Source organism: Phyllobates terribilis, unplaced genomic scaffold (assembly GCF_046119375.1).
Source record: "Phyllobates terribilis strain yellow unplaced genomic scaffold, ASM4611937v1 Scaffold_1__5_contigs__length_1240528914, whole genome shotgun sequence".
NCBI lineage: Eukaryota > Metazoa > Chordata > Amphibia > Anura > Dendrobatidae > Phyllobates > Phyllobates terribilis.
The window spans coordinates 629,116,749-629,133,170 of record NW_027362761.1 but is presented as its reverse complement, the minus strand read 5'-3'; positions in this window follow the sequence as shown (position 1 = coordinate 629,133,170).

Here is a 16,422-nt window from a genome sequence, read left to right as displayed (position 1 = left end):
GGCCCTGTCTAGTGCCGTGGATTGCCAGTAGGAGCTTCGACTAGAAGACGCAGCCTCGCTCAATACAAGTGTATGGAGAGTGAGGCCTGTCCACTGGCCAAGGGTATGTATAACACATGCATACCCTCCATTACCAGGTCTCATACTGGCAAATCCCCGCATCGCACAGTGCCTGTGCTGGGGGTTGGGATTCATAAGTCTGAAGTCACATAGAGTGACTGCAGACTTATCACTTTTGACCAGACAACCCCTTTAAATTTACTTGGTTTCATGTATGTGTATGTGAATGGTTAAAGTGGATCTGTCTCCAGATTTCACAATCCTTCCTCTTCTGCTACTGGTGACATCTCTCACTGCTAAGTGCAAACAAATACCGTGGGTATGGAAAGTATTCAGACCCCTTTAAATTTGTCACTTTTTTTCATTGTAGCCATTTGGTAAATTCTAAAATGTTCATTTTTTTTCTCATTAAAGTACACTCTGCACCCCATCTTGATTGAAAAAAAACAGAAATATAGATGACTCGCCCCCTGGGCCGTGGGGCACGCGGATCCGGGCGATAGGGAGACGATGGGGGTAGTAGTGGCGGCCCGGTCCCGCGGCTCAGGGTGGTCAGACCAATGGTAGTCTGCTACGTGCTTCAGATGATGTCCGACTACGCCACCCGTGGATTTGCGGTCATTAGGTACCGCCGCTGCAAGGCAGACCGCTGGGGCTGATGATGTGTGCAGCTGGGATGGTGTGACTCCCCACGGGAAGAGTGCGGCCCCAGGGCAGTGTAGTGGATGTAGGGGGTGATGGTGGTGAGAGTCCCAGTACCGGTAGTGCCGGAGGAGCGAAGGAGCACACGGACAACAAGTTACAGTCCAGGGTCTTTACTCACAGTTCGTTTGTTCCGGGTCACTTCCGTCGGCAGTGACTGCCCGAGCCGTGCTGCGTCCACCAGGTGAGGGGCTCGGTCAACTCCCAGGCAGTTCAGGAGCATGGCACAGGACCCCCTTTAATCCTTTCTCTGGCCTGCCTCACCAGTGACTCGCTTTTGTCCAGCTGCCGTGGATCTGTGCGGTTAAACGTGGGCCCCGTCCTCCGCTGTCCTATATGGTGCCTTCCTAGCAGGTTTGATGAGGTGTCGCACCAATAAATGATCACGACGACCGGTCTTTGGCTGAGGGTAGTTTCTCCTCCACCAACTTGGGATCCGGTACCCTTAATCTGCCTGACCCTTCACCCTGGATTCTCGTGGGTTCTTAGGGTCCCTTCCACCTTCTTGTTCCTGAGCCCTTCTGTTTCTCTCTCTCTTCTTCTCTTTCTCTGTTCCTTTCTGTTCCTTTCTCGTGGAGCTGGGATGAGACTTAATCACAGCTCCCTTTCACCTCCTCTCTCTCTCTCCCTCGGCCTCTCTCTAGGCCCGCTCCAGAGTGGAGCTCCTACAGAGCCTCCACTCCCGGTCTTCTCCTCTGGCTGAACGAACCTAGATCTAAGATGGTGCCCACCTTTTATACCTCCCTCTGACCATGAGCTCAGGTGACCAGCAACCAATGAGCTCCTTCCTACGCTCAGGAACCAACCCCTATCTGCCCCTACAGCACTGGGTGTTCCACCCCCCTCCCCACTCCAGGCAGGGACATAGTCGGTCGTGCCTGCACTTCTGTCTAGTGGGAGCACCGTTGAGCTGTCCCTCGGAAATGGGGTGTGTGTGCTGTATGCAGCTAACTGAGCCCTGGTCCATACTCCATCCTTACCTGGGAGTGGAATATCACACCTCTGGTCTGAGGTGCAATACCCCTGTAGCGGCTGAACCCTCGGGTCGCTACATTCCCCCCTGGTAAAGCACAGCACGTCCTCGGGCTGGAAAAGAGCAAAAACAGTTGATTACAGGACATGCAAAACTTTTTCAATAACTTTTTACATTTAGAAACGGACGACATTGTTCAACTTCCTTTATGGGACACACTTTTCTTTTCTTGTCACACTATTATACTATTATAAAACACATCCTAATACTTCTGGAACTCTTTTGTCACTTATCATATAAAACGGTTTCAAGATTATGTAAAACATTTTCTAGCAGCATATTAAACTCTTCATATAAAACATTTTTAAGTAAAGCACATTCTTGAATTCTTGGTTCATGGTCGCGGTGCAACTTGCGACCAGGTGTTCTTTCTTCTTAAAGGTGCAACAGTCCAGTAAACTTGTCTTGAGGTAGACGTTGCAGTCTTTTTATAAAACCAGTAGGGGGCGCTTTAGGAAGCGCAACTATATACAAGGGGATTGGCCGCTCTCAGTCCTCGGCCAGTTTTGGGAAGGGAAATGGCTACTCACAGTCTTCAGCCTGGTAAAGGGAAGAGGGATGGCTGTTCTCAGTCCTCAGCCTGGTTACTTAGGGGATAGGGTAACAGTCAAACAGTCCTATATCAGTCCCAACGGGGACCACACTCAATTTAAAACAGTCCCACACAGTTCCTTTGTACCCTGACGGGTAACTATTTACATTGGCGCTTCTTCTTACTTTCTATCGTCGTCCTCCATATGCGCCTTGCTCCTCCTCGTTGTCTTCAGGCCCATCCGGGTCCTCTGGGTACTCAGCGTCCGAGTAGTGCTGTTCCTCCTCCTCTACTACTCTGTGGACGTGGAGGGCGTACCATCCCTTCACGCCTTGGTGTCGGGTGTAAGACACCACATCACCTGGAAATAGATCCCGCCCACGATGGCCTTCCGGCAGGTGACTCTCCACATCCCTCCTTGTCACAAATACATCGCTGATGGTCTCAGGGTCTCGGATGAAACCCCAGCCGCGCTCCATCTGGAACTTCACAACAGTCCCGGTGACTCGGGGACTGCGGGCAGTTCGGGGATCTCGCCGGGCCTTCATTTTCTGCTCCGCGCTCTGGACCTGCAGCTTCTCTTGCTTCACCCGCCGCTCTCGCTGCTCCTTCTCAAACATTTCCAGCTGTTGGCGGCAGGCCTCCCGCCGTTCGGCTGCGCCCGCTCGTGTCTCCCTTGTGAACCCCATTAGGTCCTCCCCGGTGGGGTCCCATTCAAACTGGGCGTCCTCCAATGGTAGCTGGGGGATTTCCTGAGGCGCCGGAGCAGGTATAAGGGGCTCAGATGGTACTTCAACCTCCGCGGGCGGGCTCCTCCGATAGCGGGGGTTGACAAATTCGGGGGGCCAGATGAAAGACAGCCCATCCGGACTGGTGTGTTGGGCGAAGAGATCTGCGCCCAGTGGTGGTACTGCAGCAGCAGGGGGTGCAAGCGGGTTGGCGGCGCCCGGGGGCACGTGGCCTTGCGACCAGGCCCGTGCTGGTTGTTTCCTTGTTGCTCCCAGGGGTGGTACAGCGGGTGCAGGGGGTTCCGTCAGGGCAGCGGCGCCCGGGGGCGCTGGGCCTTGCGGCCGGGCCTGCGATGGCGGTTGGCCGAGCACGCCCGGGGTCAGAGGGCACGGCGTGGGGCGGGGCTCACTGGCAGTGTCGACGGCCTGGAGGCCGGTTGATGGCGGTGGAGGCACAGTGTCGACGGCGGGTCCAGGTGTGTTGGGCTCCGCAGCGGGGTGCAGGGGCAGATCAGCGGCCCCAGGGTTCGGGGTAGGGGCGTCTCCGTTACCTGCCTCTGCTGTCGTGGCTTCCTCCGCGGCGTCGTCTTCAGCCTCCGCTCTGTCTTCACTGCCCTCGGTGGCTGGTGTACCGCTGGATGTCGCTGGCGCCTCCTGCTGCAGGGCCACAGCCCGCCGAGCCACTTCCTCTTTCCACCCGGCGATCACGTCCTGCTGCGCCCGGACCATCCTCCGGTCCAGCTCCTCCAGCGTATATTCGGGGTCCTCCTTGGGGAGATGGGCTAGCAGCTCGGTGAGGCTGCATGGTGGTGTAGCTTGCAGCAGGCCCCTAGCCAAAGTACTGGAGCTGATTTCTTTCTCCATCTCTGGGTGTGGCCTGGCCAAACTGATCCAGACCACCCCCTGCCCCGCAGTTTTCTTCTCTTTCCGCCCCCATGGGGGGTGGTCCTGGGGTATTCTGCTGACAATCACTCTCAGGGGCAGCCCCTTCCTCTTTGGCGCCATTCTGGGACTCGGCCCACGATGGGAGGCGGCCTCCTGTGGTCTTTTGGCGCGCACATTATGGCGCTCGTTCTTCTAGGGCGGGCGCCATCTTTAGTACAACTAAACAGTCTCTTTTCAGGCGCGCAGTACCCGTTGTTAGCGGGCACGAAATACACCAAAGCTGACTCGCCCCCTGGGCCGTGGGGCACGCGGATCCGGGCGATAGGGAGACGATGGGGGTAGTAGTGGCGGCCCGATCCCGCGGCTCAGGGTGGTCAGACCAATGGTAGTCTGCTACGTGCTTCAGATGATGTCCGACTACGCCACCCGTGGATTTGCGGTCATTAGGTACCGCCACTGCAAGGCAGACCGCTGGGGCTGATGATGTGTGCAGCTGGGATGGTGTGATTCCCCACGGGAAGAGTGCGGCCCCAGGGCAGTGTAGTGGATGTAGGGGGTGATGGTGGTGAGAGTCCCAGTACCGGTAGTGCCGGAGGAGCGAAGGAGCACACGGACAACAAGTTACAGTCCAGGGTCTTTACTCACAGTTCGTTTGTTTCGGGTCACTTCCTTCGGCACTGACCGCCCGAGCCGTGCTGCGTCCACCAGGTGAGGGGCTCGGTCAACTCCCAGGCAGTTCAGGAGCATGGCACAGGACCCCCTTTAATCCTTTCTCTGGCCTGCCTCACCAGTGACCCGCTTTTGTCCAGCTGCCGTGGACCTGTGCGGTTAAACGTGGCCCCGTCCTCCGCTGTCCTATATGGTGCCTTCCTAGCAGGTTTGATGAGGTGTAGCACCAATAAATGATCACGACGACCGGTCTTTGGCTGAGGGTAGTTTCTCCTCCACCAACTTGGGATCCGGTACCCTTAATCTGCCTGACCCTTCACCCTGGATTCTCGTGGGTTCTTAGGGTCCCTTCCACCTTCTTGTTCCTGAGCCCTTCTGTTTCTCTCTCTCTTCTTCTCTTTCTCTGTTCCTTTCTGTTCCTTTCTCATGGAGCTGGGATGAGACTTAATCACAGCTCCCTTTCACCTCCTCTCTCTCTCTCCCTCGGCCTCTCTCTAGGCCCGCTCCAGAGTGGAGCTCCTACAGAGCCTCCACTCCCGGTCTTCTCCTCTGGTTGAACGAACCTAGATCTAAGATGGTGCCCACCTTTTATACCTCCCTCTGACCATGAGCCCAGGTGACCAGCAACCAATGAGCTCCTTCCTACGCTCAGGAACCAACCCCTATCTGCCCCTACAGCACTGGGTGTTCCACCCCCCTCCCCACTCCAGGCAGGGACATAGTCGGGCGTGCCTGCACTTCTGTCTAGTGGGAGCACCGTTGAGCTGTCCCTCGGAAATGGTGTGTGTGTGCTGTATGCAGCTAACTGAGCCCTGGTCCATACTCCATCCTTACCTGGGAGTGGAATATCACACCTCTGGTCTGAGGTGCAATACCCCTGTAGCGGCCGAACCCTCGGGGCGCTACATAGACATTTTTGCAAATTTATTAAAAAATAAAAACTGAAATATCATATGGTCATAAGAATTCAGACCCTTTGCTCAGACACTCATATTTAAGTCACATGCTGTCCATTTCCTTGTGATCCTCCTTGAGATGGTTCTACTTCTTCATTGGAGTCCAGCTGTGTTTAATTAAACTGATAGGACTTGATTTGAAAAGGCACACACCTGTCTGTATAAGACCTCACAGCTCACAGTGCATGTCAGACCAAATGAGAATCATGAGCTCAAAGGAACTGCCCAAGGAGCTCAGAGACAGAATTGTGGCAAGACACAGATCTGGCTAAGGTTGCAAATGAATTTCTGCATTACCCAAGGTTCCTAAAAGCAAATTGGCCTCCATAATCTTTAAATGGAAGAAGTTTGGAACCATCAGAAGTCTTCCTAGACCTGGCCGTCCAGCCAAACAGAGCAATCATGGGAGAAGAGCCTTGGTGAGAAAGGTAAAGAAGAACCCCAAAATCACTGTGGCTGAGCTCCAGAGATGCAGTAGGGAGATGGGAGAAAGTTCCACAAAGTCAACTATCACTGTAGCCCTCCACCAGTTGGGCCTTTTTGGCAGAATGGCCCGATGGAAGCCTCTCCTCAGTGCAAGAAATATGAAAGCCTGCATAGAGTTTGCTGAAAAACACATGAAGGACTCCAGACTATGAGAAATAAGATTCTCTGGACCGATGAGACGAAGATAGAACTTTTTGGTGATAATTCTAAGCGGTATGTGTGGAGAAAACCAGGCACTGCTCATCACCTGCCCAATACAATCCCAACAGTGAAACATGGTGGTGGCAGCATCATGCTATGGGGGTCTTTTTCAGCTGCAGGGACATGACGACTGGTTGCAATTGAAGGAAACATGAATGTGGCCAAGTACAGAGATATCCTGGATGAAAACCTCTACCAGAGTGCTTTGGACCTCAGACTTGGCCGAAGGTTCACCTTCGAACAAGACAATGACCCTAAGCACACAGCTATAATGACAAAGGCGTGGCTTCAGAACAACTCTGTGACCATTCTTGACTGGTCCAGCCAGAGCTCTGGCCTAAACCCAATTGAGCATCTCTGGAGAGACCTGAAAATGGCTGTCTACTAACGTTCACCATCCAACCTGACAGAACTGGAGAAAGGAAGAATGGCAGAGGATCCCCAAATCCAGGTGTGAAAAACTTGTTGCATCATTCCCAAGAAGACTCATGGCTGTACTAGCTCAAAAGGGTGCTTCTACTCAATACCGAGCAAAGGGGCTGAATATTTATGACCATGTGATATTTCAGTTTTTCTTGTTTAATAAATTTGCAAAAATTTCTACATTTCTGTTTTTTTTTCAGTCAAGATGGAATGCAGAGTGCACTTTAATGAGAAAAAAAGGAACTTTTTAGAATTTACCAAATGGCTGCAATGAAACAAAGAGTGAAAAATTTAAAGGGGTCTGAATACTTTCTGTACCTACTGTATATTGTCCTCTATTTGGTTCTTCCTGAACCTTGGTATTTGGTGATTCTTCCTATGGTCAGAATGCACCTAGGTCTTTCTAGGGTCTCAACTGATGTAATATTACTTTTTCTTTCCTTAAAGGGAACCTGTGACATGAAAGAAGCTATTTTTCTGCATATATGGGGTTAATCTGCAGATTAATAGCGTTCTCAACCTGCCCAGCACTTAGACCCCTACTGTCATGAGGAAATGATCTTTATTCCTCCTTTTAGCATTCTGGTTTCAGTCACGGGCGGCGCCGGCGCGGGTTCAGTCACCGTTCTCTGTATAGAGAGCGGCGGCTGTAACCTCGTCCCCGGCAGTGATTGACAGCCGGCCCTACTGCTGAGCTGCTGTAAGTCAGTGCAGGGGGAGTGTTTGCTGCCACTTCTCACTATACACAGAGCGGTGACTGAATCCAATGGATGCCGGGAGAAATAAAGTTCAGAGCAGGGTTAATCTGGAGATTATCCCCATATCTGCAGTCTGATTGTGTTTTTTTCAGGTGACAGGTTCCCTTTAAGGAAAGAACCATTTTTTATTGTAGTTAATAATTCTTACATGCATGTAGTAATGTCTTTTTTTTTCTTAAATCTGCAGTGCAAGTGGGCCTAGCGAACAACTCTACGAGCATTCAGAAGGTATAATGAAATCTATGACTTTATATTTTATTGATTCCAAACTTTTTATAGGTTTTATAAAATGTACATATAAATAATAGCTTGACACCGGCAATAAAATCTAAAAGGGAATTTGTCGGCAGGTTTTACTACTCATCTGAGAGGAGCGTAATGTAGACAAATAGAAGCTGAATCCAACAATGTATCACTTAGATTACTGGGTGCAGCAGTTCTGACCCAATCAGAGCTTTTAGATTTAGAATGAAGCAGAGCTGAGAAAGCTGTCCCCACCCACACCAGGCTCTCCATGTTCAAAGTCCATAGACGGTGTGCTGCTTATCACAGCAGGGGGCGTTGCTGGACTAGTGTTGTCCAGCAATGTTAATCTCTTCATGATAAATCCTTGACAATTACTAAGCACGCACTTTGACAAATGACCAATCAGGCGGTGGCTGGTCACCGGGTCAGGTGAGTGCAAACCCACCAATCATGATCCGCCAGGTCACGGACATGCTCAGTTCGGCAAATCCTGGACTTAGATTCCACAAGCCCTGTCTCCTTCTGCAACCCAGGCTTAACATTGCTAGGCACAACTACCTGGGAGATAAACAGTGCTCGCGGACCAGCTAGTCGTTGGGGCTGACGGCGATTCTGAGACCATAGAAGGTCCTGGACCCATTTCGAATCCAGCACCAGACCGACACCTAACAGTAGTGTTATACATCAGTTGTGTAGGACAACCTGACAAACACTACACAACTGACGTATGACAACCTGACGAACACTACGTCAGTTGTGTAGTGTTTGTCAGGTTCTCATACGTCAGAAATTAATTTAATAGTCCATCGAAGTATGGTACCTTTTGAAGCAGTCTTTCATACACAGGCCAGGTTTGTCAGGGCAGTTGTCACATTGATAAATGGTGTCCTTGCGTATTCCACTTTTATAACACACTCGGCACCTCTTTTGTGACTTTCCTTTTTTTCCGCTGTGAGGGATCTGCCCTGGGAAATGCTGGCCTGGTACAATTCTCAGTCCTTCAATTCCGGAACTACTAGGGCCTGCTCCGTCACCGCTGCCAAATATCAGGGCCTTGATAACAGTCTCCTGGAAGTGAAGGTACGACGTAGAAGTCTGGCTTGCAAGTTGTGACAGAAGGAAAGCGTTGTGCATTGCCATCTGTACAATGTGCACGGCCAGCTTCTTATACCATACCTTGGCCTTTCTGAAAGCACTGTAGGGCTGGAGGACTTGATCTGAGAGATCAACTCCCCCCATGTACTTGTTGTACCCCACTACACAGTCTGGTTTGGCGACCTGTGTAGTGGAACCTCTTACAGAGCTGAGGGTGCTGCCATCACCATGTATGGTGGTCAACAAAAGGACATGCCTCTTGTCCTTGTACTTGACCATCAGCAGGTTGTCGCTACATTGGGCTATGCTCTCACTGTTATGATCTGCTACAGAGACTAAGGAAAGAGAGGAGATCTGTCCCTGCAATAGAACTAAACTAGATCCCTACGATGTAACGGGGAACCTGATCCTGCGATCAGACCCGCTAAAGTCCTAGGCTAGTCTGAACGCAGACCTATAGATGTGAGGGAGGGATCCCTACAAGATCTAGGGACTGGGAAAAGTTGGACACCCCCTAGCAGAAATAGTAGCAGTCAAAGACAAACACACAACAAAAAGCAAAGGGGTCAAAAGACCTAAACTAACAGAGAACGGCAACAGAGCAACAAGCTAGCTCAGCAGTAGTAAATACAAATGAAGTCCAGCAAAGCCAGGAGGGCGGAGCCGGTTTAAATAGGCAAAAATGGTCATGTGACCAGCAAACTAAAAAAAACCTAACAGGAGAGTTGTAACAGTACCCCCTCTTCTAAGAGGATCCTCCGGATACCCTAGGCCCAGGCTTACCAGGAAACCTCCTGTGAAACGCTCGGACAAGTCTGGGGGCAGAAACATCATCCGCCCTCACCCATGAGTTATCCTCAGGTCCGACACCCTTCCAAGCGACGAGATACTGCAAACTCCCTCTATACCGTCTAGAATTTAGGATGCGGGAAATTTCATATTCCCTGTCCTCCACCACCGGAGGAACAGTGGCAGAGGCGTCACCATCCGACACATCAGCTTTTTTCAACAGAGAAACATGAAACACCGGATTAATCCTCCAGGACGTAGGAACCTCCAGCCTAACAGCAGATTGGTTAACTATCTGAAGTACCTTAAAGGGCCCTACGAACTTGGGACCCAATTTTTTAGAAGGAATCCTCAATCGCAGATTCTTAGAGGACAACCAAACCATGTCACCAACAGCAAACAAAACCTCTTGCCGTTTCCTATCAAAGTACCTCTTAAATTTTTTGTTAGCCTCCTGAAGATTACCACGCACATCCGTCCAAACTCTCTCCAAATCACCAGAAAAACTCTCCTCCTCAGGCACAGCCGAAACCAATTTGGAAAATGACCCAAAAGACGGATGTCTCCCAGAACAACAAAAAAAAGGCGAACACCCAGCAGAAGAGGATGTATGGTTGTTAAGAGCAAATTCAGCAAGTGGCAGAAACTCAGACCACCCCTCTTGATTGTCTGCCACAAAACAACGCAAGAACTGCTCAACTTCCTGGTTCTTCCTTTCTGTCTGACCATTAGACTCAGGATGATATCCGGATGAAAACGACAAATGAACTCCCAACCTGTCACAAAAGGCACGCCAAAAACGAGCCACGAACTGAGGTCCCCTATCAGAAACAATGTCAGTAGGAACACCATGTAGTCTGACAATCTCCTTGACAAAGGCCTTAGCGAGTGTCTTAGCGCAAGGCAGTTTGATGAAGGGAACCAAGTGACACATCTTGCTAAAACGGTCCACGACCACCCAGATGACCGTGAAACCTTCAGAGGGAGGAAGGTCAGTAATAAAGTCCATAGCCAGATGTGTCCAAGGTGCACTAGGAACCTCCAGAGGGCAAAGCAACCCCGCAGCAGGAGCATGCGAAGACTTGGATCTTGCACACACAGTACATTGGCGCACCCACTTAATGACTTCCTTCTGCCATCCAGGCCACCAAAAACTGCGACCCACAAGTCTCTTGGTCTCAGAAATTCCTGGATGACCTGCCAACCGAGACTCATGACACTCAACAAACAAATCTCTCCTAAAGGTCCTAGGCACAAACCACCTCCCATGGGGAGTGTTAGATGGGGCATTCTCCTGTGCTTTAAGAATCTCATCCTCCAAAACGGAGTCCAAAGCAGCAATCACAACACCTTCTTGTAAAATGGTCTCCTCCTCCTCAACACCAACCATGGGAGAAAAGCTGCGAGACAAAGCATCCGCTTTAACATTCTTGGTACCCGGGATGTAAGTAACGGAAAAATTAAACCACGAGAAAAAAAGTGCCCACCTAGCCTGACGGGCATTCAAGCGCTTGGCAGCATCAAGATAGATCAGATTTTTATGATCAGTGAAAACCTGAACGGGAAATTCAGCACCTTCCAAGAGGTGACGCCAGTGTTCAAATGCGAGTTTAATCGCCAGCAATTCCCGATTACCAATATCGTAATTAAGTTCAGTCTCGGAAAATTTTTTTGAAAAAAAGGCACAGGGATGTACTCCATCCTTGTTTTCCTGAGACAACACCGCACCAACCCCCACCGAAGAAGCATCAACCTCAACCAAAAACGGCTTAGTCACATCAGGCTGCATAAGGATGGGAGCAGAGGTGAACCTCTCCTTTAAAAACACAAAAGCTTCAATGGCCTCAGAAGTCCACTGAACCGCATTAGCACCTTTCCTGGTGAGATCGGTCAGCGGTTTGACAATAATAGAAAAATTTTTTATGAATTTTCTGTAATAATTGGCGAAACCCAAAAACCTCTGTATCGATTTCAAACCAATAGGCCTAGGCCATTCCTGTACAGCCTGAACTTTAACCGGGTCCATCTCAAAACCTTCACTGGAGACAATGTAGCCCAAAAAACTAATTCTCTGTACAGCGAACTCACATTTCTCCAGCTTAGCAAAAAACGAATTGTCCATTAATAACTGTAATACCTCACGTACGCTCCGCCAATGAGACTCCAGATCCGGTGAATAAATCAAAATGTCATCCAAATACACAACCACATCTTTGCCGATTAAAGGTCTAAGGATGTCATTAATAAGATTCTGAAAAAATGCTGGAGCATTGGTGAGACCAAAAGGCATAACCAGATTCTCAAAATGACCCACAGGAGTGTTAAAAGCAGTCTTCCATTCATCACCCTCCTTCATGCGCAACAAATTGTATGCCCCCCGGAGATCAATTTTAGAGAACCACTTGGCCCCCACTAACTGGTTAAATAAATCGGGAATCAATGGCAGTGGGTAAGGATTGCGTACAGTAAATTTATTAATCTCACGAAAGTCCAGACAAGGACGTAAACCGCCATCTTTTTTTTTCACAAAAAAAAAACCAACAGCCACAGGAGACTTGGAAGGCCTAATGTGACCAGCGGCCAAGCTTGTCTGTATGTATTCCTCCAAAGCCTTTCTCTCAGGAATAGTAAGATTAAATAAACGACTCTTAGGAAGAGTCGCTCCAGGGACAAATTCAATAGTACAATCATAGTCTCTATGGGGAGGCAAAACCTGCGACTCCTCCTTAGAAAAAACTCTCCAAAAATCCTGAATAGGTACAGGCAATTCCCCTCTATCCACAGCAGGACTTAATTTCATTGGTAGACCAATCCAGTACAGGATTGTGCAATTTTAACCAGGGTAACCCCAATATTACTGGAGAAGGCAAATTATCCAATACCACCAAATCCAAATTCTCTTGATGAATACCATTAATAGTGAGGGGAAATTCACAGACCTTGTGAGTAACACTCTTCAAGGGAGAGCCATCGACAGAAACCACAGCAATAGGAGATGACAAAGTTTTAGGTTCTAATCTAAGTTTTTCCAAGAATCCCCCCATCAATCACATTCAGAGTAGATCCACAATCCACAAATACCCGAAATTCAATTAATTCATCCTGAGCAGCAGTAGTGGCAGATAGGAATACCCCCTTAGAATTTAAACAGGCAATACGAGCATGACTGACCATTTTTTTTCTTTCTTCTTACGAAGCACGCAGCTCTTAATAAGATGACCAGAATTTCCGCAATAGAAACACAAGCCTTCAGAAAGTCGGCGGTCTTTTTCCTGAGAGCGGGTTGTCATCGCCCCAATTTCCATCGGCTCTCCATTGTCAGCACAGAACCTCTCAGGACTCGAAGCTGACATAGCAGAGGATTTGCTCTCATTAACCCTTTCACGCAGTCTCCTGTCAACCCGTATAGCTAATTGCATTGCCTCCTGCAAGTTTCCAGGTGTGGGATAAGCAATCAGTAAATCCTTAACCCTTTCACCTAGGCCTGCCAGAAACAAGCTTTTCAAAGCTGAATCGTTCCTCCCCACCTGGGCAGACCACCGACGGAAGTGAGAACAATATTTTTCCACATTACCTGATCCCTGCCTCAAACGTCTTAATTCAAACTCAGCAGATGAGACACGATCAGGATCATCGTACAACAAACCCAAAGCAGAAAAAAAACTATCCACTGATCTAAAGCACGGATCACTAGGTTGGATAGAGAAGGCCCATCCCTGAGGATCTTTGCGCAAAAGTGACATTATGATCCCTATGCGCTGTGATTCATCACCAGAGGATCCGGGTCTCAAACGAAAATATAATAGACAAGCATTTTTAAAAGAAAAAAAATCTTGTTGTTCGCCAAAAAATAGATCAGGCAGACGTACCTTTGGTTCCACAAAATGCGCTCCAGAACAGCTACTCACGTGTTGTTGGAGCTTGGTCACCTCCAGAGAGAGTCCCTGCAAGCGTTGAGCCAAATCTTGCACCAAGACCATGATGGAAAACTGGAGGTCTTTCCTTAGAAAAAATTTTTTTTTTTTTTTTATGGCTGGACTTACTGTTATGATCTGCTACAGAGACTAAGGAAAGAGAGGAGATTTGTCCCTACAATAGAACTAAACTAGATCCCTACGATGTAACGATCAGACCCGCTAAAGTCCTAGGCTAGTCTGAATGCAGACCTATAGATGTGAGGGAGGGATCCCTACAAGATCTAGGGACTGGGAAAAGTTGGACACCCATTAGCAGAAATAGTAGCAGTCAAAGACAAACACACAACAAAAAGCAAAGGTGTCAAAAGAACTAGCAAAACTAACAGAGAACGGCAACAGAGCAACAAGCTAGCGCAACAGTAGTAAATACAAATGAAGTCCAGCAAAGCCAGGAGGGCGGAGCCGAATTAAATAGGCAAAAATGGTCATGTGACCAGCAAACTAAAAAAAACCTAACAGGAGAGTTGTAACACTCACCCCTTCTGAGCAGCTGCCCAATTAGTGTCTTTGGGAGGCCTTTCTAATTTTTGCGGACAGTACCGCAGGCTGCAGTACGTCACGCAGAGAGGGACTTGAAGAGCGGGATACTTGTATATAAGTTATCCACAAAGAGGTGATAACCTTTATCCAGCAGTGGGTGCACCAAGTCCCACACAATTTTCCAACTCACTCCCAGAACGGGAGGCATTCAGGGGGTTCAATCCGGGAGTCCTTCCCTTCATAAACTCTAAACTTGTGAGTGTACCCTGAGGTACTCTGAAAAAGTTTATACAGCTTGATCCCGGACCTGGACCTCTTACTGGGCAGGTACTGCCGGAATCCAAGCCGCCTTTTAAAAGAGATTAAGGACTCATCCACGCAGATGTCCCTTTGGGGCACGTCCACTTCAGCAAACTTGTTGTTGAAGTGTTCGATGACCGGCCGAACTTTGAAAAGACGATCAAAGTTCGGGTCATCGCGTGCAGGACACCTTGCATTATCTTGGTAATGCAAGAACATGTGGATGGCCTGAAAGCGTCTCCAGATCATGGCCATTCGGAACACTGGAGTGTTATACAAAACGTCAGCACTCCAGTATTGCCGAAGCTCGGGCTTGTTCAGGATCCCCATAAGAAGGACCAGGCCCCAAAACTTCAGAGATGGGGGAGTGGGAAGAGGGGGATTGGGGTGGACGAGGGGAGATCAGAGATGGACTTACCAAAGGGTCAGCAGGACTGGAACAGAAGACCCGGAGCAGGAGACCGGGAGCCCGGAGCAGGAGACTGGGAGCACGACGCTGGAGACCGGGAGCGCGGAGCAGGAGACCGGGAGCCCAGAGCAGGAGTCCGGTACTGGAGCTGGAGACCAGAAACGAGAGAATTAACAGGGACACTGAAGTGAGGGAGATTGAGGTGGGAAGGGGGGTAAAAAGATGGGGGAGTGGGGAGAGGGGGATTGGGGTGGATGAGGGGAGATCAGAGATGGACTTACCAAGGGGTCAACAGGATCAGCAGCAGGACCGGAACAGGAGACGGAGCCCGAAGCAGGAGACCGGTGCTGTTGACCGGGAGCCCGGAACGAGAGCCCGGCGCTGGGAGCGGAGCTGGAGACTCGGACCGGAGCTGGAGACCGCTGCAGGACGCAGAAAAATAAATGTTGGTAAGGGGGGGTAAAAAGAGGGGGGAGGGGGGATTGGGGTGGATGAGTGGAGAACAGACTTACCAAAGTCTTCTCTGCAGGATCAGCAGCAGGATCGGCAGCAGGCTCTGGAGCAGGATACCCAGGACGCTGGAGCAGAAGATCCAGGAGCAGCAGCAGCAGCGACTGAAACAGGTGAGAAGATGGTCTTGTGGTGTCACAGAATATTCTGTGGCACTACAAGGCTCAGCACACACACATCAGATGTGACCGCTTTGTAGAAATCCTCACCAAGTGTGAGGGTCTGCAGGGTGGTCACAGGGTGATGATGGGGTGGTGACAGGTGGAGGTAGTCAGGTAATCTGATTGGAGCAATCAATGTCATCAATGATTGCTCCAATCAGAGTTCCTGAATACAGGTGACCGGGCGGTCACAGGGAGGTGTCACCTCTCTGTGACCCCCTGTGGTGCATGCTGTGCCCCAGCCATCTGATTGGTGACATTGATTGCACCAATCAGACATGGCTGTAGCAGAGAACGCACCACAGGGGGTCACAGAGAGGTGACACCTCCCTATGACAGCCTGTATTCAGGAGCTCTGATTGGAGCGATCGATGTCATCATCGATCGCTCCAATCACAGCAGTCTGGGGACTTTGATTACATTACAGGGGGTCATGGGGCAGTGACAGGCAGGTCACAAGCCGGTCACCGCCCCATGACCGCCCTGTTATCGCGCTGCGATCGATGTGATCGGCGATCGCACCGATCATAGCAGTCTGGGGCCAGGGCTGTGGTGTACTAGCAATAGCCTAGGATCGGTGCTCTTTGATCTGCAGCCTAGGATCGGTGCTCCTCTGTTTCCGGCAATCACATTGCCGGAAACAGTGAGAGATTCTGTAAAGGGGTGTAAAGGGGTTAACAGAGCATGGATCGGGGGTCGGCAATTAGTTTTCTCAAGGGCTCACATGAAATACTGTGACTGTAGTGCAGGGCTAAACCAACACACTGAAATTAAGAATATTAGTGGAAATATTAAGCAAAGTTATATTAATTTATACTGCTTAGTATTGATGAGAATTAAGTATGTTGATCCACAGCCACTATTAGGCAATGTGCCCACAATGCAGAAACGCTCCGGATTTTTCCTGAGCGTTTCTGCATCTCCTTGGCAGAAAAAGCTCATGCGGATTTTACATGCGTATTTTCAGCCCGGGACAAGCGTTTGTCACGCGTTTAGCACATGCGATTTCCCATGCGGGTTGT